At 40.2% G+C, this 5,388-nt stretch overlaps 1 protein-coding gene across 3 annotated transcripts in view; it reads right to left on the bottom strand.

The window, feature by feature from the left end:
• Positions 1-3,865: 3,865 nt before the first annotated feature.
• The window catches only part of zfhx4 (zinc finger homeobox 4), a 114,472-nt gene continuing 112,949 nt past the window's right edge, over positions 3,866-5,388 (bottom strand). For all 3 annotated transcript variants that reach the window (XM_071414828.1, XM_071414829.1, XM_071414827.1), the window contains exon 12: positions 3,866-5,388. This exon is cut by the window's right edge and continues 2,957 nt beyond it. The gene's annotated coding sequence lies outside the window, so the exon portion shown is untranslated.

Genomic DNA, 5,388 nt, shown 5'->3' on the forward strand with positions numbered 1-5,388 from the left:
TGCGCTCTACCGCATAACACGGTGTCTGCCCGTACTCTCGCTTCCCACGGTAAGCACGGGGAGTTGGCGCAGGTCTCCTACCTGACTTCGCCACACTCCCTTGTAGGCTCCCCCCCAAGAAATTTTTGGGTTTGACTCTCAGGCTTCCAGCCTCGCTTCCGTGCTGCCTCCTCATATCGCCTCCTCTCGGCTTTAGCTGCCTCCAGCTCTTCACGAGGGAGGCGATATTCTCCCGGTTGTGCCCAAGGTCCCTTACCGTCCAGTATTTCCTCCCAAGTCCATGAATCCTGTGTATGTTGCTCCTGCTGCTGCTTAACACGCTGCTTGGTCCTGGTATGGTGGGTAATTCTGTCACGATCGTCTTGAGGTGAAAGAGTGGACCAAGGCGCAGCGTGATAATGATACATCTTCTTTAATAAAATGAAGACGAAACAAATACTTATACAAACTAACAAAACAACAAACTGACGAACGTGAAGCTATACAGACTAAGTGCTAACATGCAACATAGACATAGACAATTACCCACAACCTGCCTAATGCCTATGGCTGCCTTAAATATGGCTCCCAATCAGAGACAACGATAGACAGCTGTCTCTGATTGAGAACCACTCAGGCAACCATAGACATACCTAAACACCTACACTGAACACAACCCCATAAACTCTACCAAAACCCCCTAGACAATACAAACACCCTCGACTAGACAAAAACACACCAACATCCCCCATGTCACACCCTGACCTAACTAAAATAATAAAGAAAACAAAGATAACTAAGGCCAGGGCGTGACAGATGTAACAATGGAAATAAGTCCCATACTTTATTGTGTGTTATCCTCAATGATGTAACAATGGAAATAAGTCCCAGACGTTATTGTGTGTTATCCTCAATGATGTAACAATGGAAATAAGTCCCAGACTTTATTGTGTGTTATCCTCAATGATGTAACAATGGAAATAAGTCCCAGACTTTATTGTGTGTTATCCTCAATGATGTAACAATGGAAATAAGTCCCAGGCGTTATTGTGTGTTATCCTCCATGATGTAACAATGGAAATAAGTCCCAGACTTTATTGTGTGTTATCCTCCATGATTTTATGAATATGCATGTATGGCTTTTTCAAGTTTTATGTGTGCTTGTTTTTTTAAATGGTAGAATTAATAAACCGAACTAAAAATGTAGTAGTGCTATGAATGACTATGTTGGTACAGGAATGCTAAGTCAGAAATAGACTGAAGAACTTGATCAGTTGAGCAGGTTTTTTAGAGTTGGATGGGAGCAAAAGCCTGCATACCCAGTAGCTCTCCAGGACTGGAGTTGACCACCGGTGACCTGCAATGTTCTTTTAAAGGTTATATGGTTAAAAGAGGGCGGAGGAACGACCTTTTGCTTGGTTTTTCTTTTTAGTTCTGAGCTTGGAAGTGTTGCCACAACTGGTGACAGACGAAAACTTGAGACCGATCACATCCTGCCAGTGTAACGTGTGTGTGTGTGTGTGTGTGTGTGTGTGTGTGTGTGTGTGTGTGTGTGTGTGTGTGTGTGTGTGTGTGTGTGTGTGTGTGTGTGTGTGTGTGTGTGTGTGTGTGTGTGTGTGTGTGTGTGTGTGTGTGCGTGTTTGTGTTTGTGTTTGTGTTTGTGTTTGTGTTCCTGTGTGCGTGCATCTACTCTGTGCTAGTCTCAGAGTCTCGTAGAGGGATGCGCTCACAAGTCATTAAATGGACTTAATGAAATTTCACGAGGCCAAAGGCAAGACGAGGATCTTTTCACTCTGACCAAATCAGCGTCACCTCTCTCGCTTTGTTCCATACATCAGTGTGTGTGTTCGCCACTCACTGCTACACTCTCTACATCGAAATGGCTCAAAAACAGCTTTTCTTGCTCATGGGTTGACCTCTTGCCCTTGATGAATGTGTTCCCCTTGCAGGGTGTGAGTTCACTGCTGAATGGCCTGTTTTTGTCATTCTGTTCAAAAGCGTATAGCTGGGCTTTGAGGTAGGGGTCCCCACACATTATACGATTCAACTGCATTTGACCTTTGCAGAGAACAATGGCGAAAGGTATTTCATTGTTATGGCCTCTTTGATGCTGTGAGAAGTGTGTTTATGTGAGCCCCTTCTGTGTTTTCAGTTGTTTTCTGGTATCTCAAAGGCATGACGGATGCTCTTCTAGGGCGTTCCGTCTTGGATGGATGTTCTGTGTGTGTGTGTGTTCTCTTTTGCCTCGTAGCTTCTCCATCAGACAGACAATAAATAATACACAGCTGACATTACAGTCTGTGATCATCCCTTTTCAACCAAAAATACCTAACCCTGGTGGGGTAACAATATAATACAATTCATAAAACATATTTATCAATGTTAAACGAGGACAACATAGCATTGCCGATGCACACATCCATTATTAGTATGTCATACATGTCAATATGTATCGACAAATGAATCATTGTTGTTGTTCTCCCTCGTCGTTCAGAATGCCCAATACTGGTGCTGATGATTTGGGAATGAACGTGATGGGAATTTCAGCCCTCTGTCATTGAATTACCATGTGTGGAATACTGATTCCTGTAGTGTGTGTGTGTGTGTGTTTTAGTGGGGGTGAAGCCAGGGCTTGCTTTCATCTCATGCTGATTTCAGTCTAATTAAATTTGGCATGTGGGGAGATGGATGGATCAGTCCTGTCTAATACATGGTTCTCTGTCTGTCCCAAACATGGCATTATCCAGGGGGAAATCTATTTGCTGCAGGCTATTCAGAGCCAGATCTATCTCTATCTCCACTCTTCTCCACCACAAACCTGGTCTCTCAACTAATTCTACTGGGTCGTCAATATCTGCCCATGCTACAAAGGAAGGGTAAGGCTTTCCCTCCAAAAATGTGACTTTTATCCGCAAACCATACGCCTAATGTGAAACATAACTCTCAAGAGCAGGGTGTTGACCCTGGTCGCTTCTGTGTGTCGCTCTGGATGGGAGTCTGTTAGATGACTAATGTGATGTAGTTGTTGAGCGGCTTCACTACAAGTATGTTTTAAATATTCAATTTAAAAAATGTTAAAAATAAGAAAAAAAGGCTGTGTATTCCCCTTTTCCATGATGGGAGGAGCTTATGACAACCCCTGCTGAAACCCTCCAGATTAGCTGCTCCAGATGATCATCCAGTACATCTGGTGAAAGCCAGATTACACCAGAATAACATATCAATCACCATACTCCCTATTTGACCTAGATAGTTTGTGTGTATGTATTGATATGTAGGCTACGTGTGCCTTTAAAAACATGATGTAGTTCTGTCCTTGTCTATTAATGTTCTGTATTATGTCATGTTTCATGTGGACCACAGGAAGAGTAGCTGCTGCTTTTGTAACAGCTAATGGGGATCCTAATAGAATACCAAATGCCAGTACTCTCCTGCTCAAAGGAACGCCAGCTCTTGCAGAAGCAGGGAAATAAAAATGTGACTAAAACAGGTTTTGATTTCTTTCCATTTGTGGGGGGAAATATGGCAGTAATTCTGAGCTGAATCTACAGAGTAGTGCAGCAATGCCAAAAGGTAGCAATGCCCAAATGACCAAAAGGTCAAATGTAAGCAAAGTTGCTATCTTATAAGATGTTGACAATACTGTCAGCACATCCATAGTGAAATGAATTCTCTGCTAATATGTAGAAATAAACACACCCCATTCAATTCTTCTGTAAAACTAGAAAGGTAACTGTATTCCAAATCAATACACATGAAATAGCTGTATGATGTACGCCATTTATGATACAATGGCTCTGTGATCATGTTTATATGGTGTGAGTAAAACTGATTCAAAACAATGATACGAAACAAATAAAAATACTTTTGATGACAGACACAAAACTGGTTTGCAGATACAGTTTTTAATGTATCACAACAATGAGCAACAAACATACTTGATGAACTATTTCCAGAAGTTGTTCAAATACCATCTACAATAAACGTCATTTCAACTATGACAACAGGTCTGTGACAAAAATAAAAAATAAAAGTTTCAAAACCATGTTATTACCGGTGTAACGGTACAGTTGAGACCTCAAACATTACAGTAACAAAAACTAATGAGACTACTCTCTATATATAAAACATCAATAACATTTTTGGTTTAGTTTATTTAAAGTTTTAGCCATAGGGGCTTCTTCTTAGTAAACCCTCAGGATGCATTTCCTATGTAACCAGGACTTAGAATACATATTGTGTAGGATATGATTGCGCCGTGAAAATCCCTTTTGACATCCAGAAGAAAACAATCCCAATATCAACCTTTTGAAGGCTGTCCTCTCTTTAGCGTGACACAATCCATCCGTTTTAAACAGGTTTTTTTTATTCTTTCTTTCTTTTTGGCTGCTGTGCAGTTGCAACATTTATGTACAGTTCGTTATGTTATCGGACCATCCTTTTGGTTGTTGGTTTGTTAGCTTTTACCAGTCCTTTAGTGTGGGAAGCATTGTGTTTGCTGCTAACATCTTAGCACGTGATGCTAGCTGACAGTTCAGTCTGGCAATGCTTTAGCCACATTGAGGGGAAAGGCAAGAAGCCAGGTTGTGAAAGCCTTTGGGATCAGGACAGTCGTTGGTGTTTGTACAATGGCAGGATTGCACCTATACGGAGGCCAGGACGTCTCTTATGAAACACAATCGTAAAAGTGTCTTCAGGATCAAAGTAAATGTTAAAATACTAAAAATCCAAATCAGAACATTTAAAAAGTTTCACACAAAAAAGAGAATAAAAAAACTGAGACATTTTGCATTTAAACTTTGAACGGAAAAACAGAAACACCTGTACTATAATAAAACGCAAGAGGAAATGTTACTGGATTTCATCGTTTGAAACAATAACTAAGCATGATTTGATTTTAACCTGTCAAACAGTTGCATTACATGCTACTTGTTCATCTCAGAATAGGAAATACCAAAAGCAATACAGTTTTGCATTTCTTCATATTAATAAATTTGTACCATGCACAGCCAACTACGAATATGTACAACAGCTTAGCTCTCTTTGTTCACAAGCCTTTTCCTTTCATACAAATAGCCTCTTGTTACTTTGGAATGAATCACATTGGCTTATCTTACCAAACTAGAAAGTGATTCGTAAAAATGTAACACCCTTTGACAGCTTTCACATTCTTTAAGTTCCACTGCAAAATAAAAGAAGACAAAAACAAAATGAACATAGAATGAAAACAGCAAAGCAAAGCGATCCATGGGTCAGTATTCAGTCTGTTGGAGAATTTATGGCGAGCAAAAAATAACATTACACAGTAGCAGCAACATTTTGTTATAAGGTAATACTTTGTAATGCATAAATGTCTAAAATAAACTGAAAAATTTGTGTTGACTTTTCATGATTTATCAACTGAAGTGT

This window comes from Salvelinus alpinus, chromosome 8 (assembly GCF_045679555.1).
Source record: "Salvelinus alpinus chromosome 8, SLU_Salpinus.1, whole genome shotgun sequence".
In the NCBI taxonomy this organism is placed as follows: domain Eukaryota; kingdom Metazoa; phylum Chordata; class Actinopteri; order Salmoniformes; family Salmonidae; genus Salvelinus; species Salvelinus alpinus.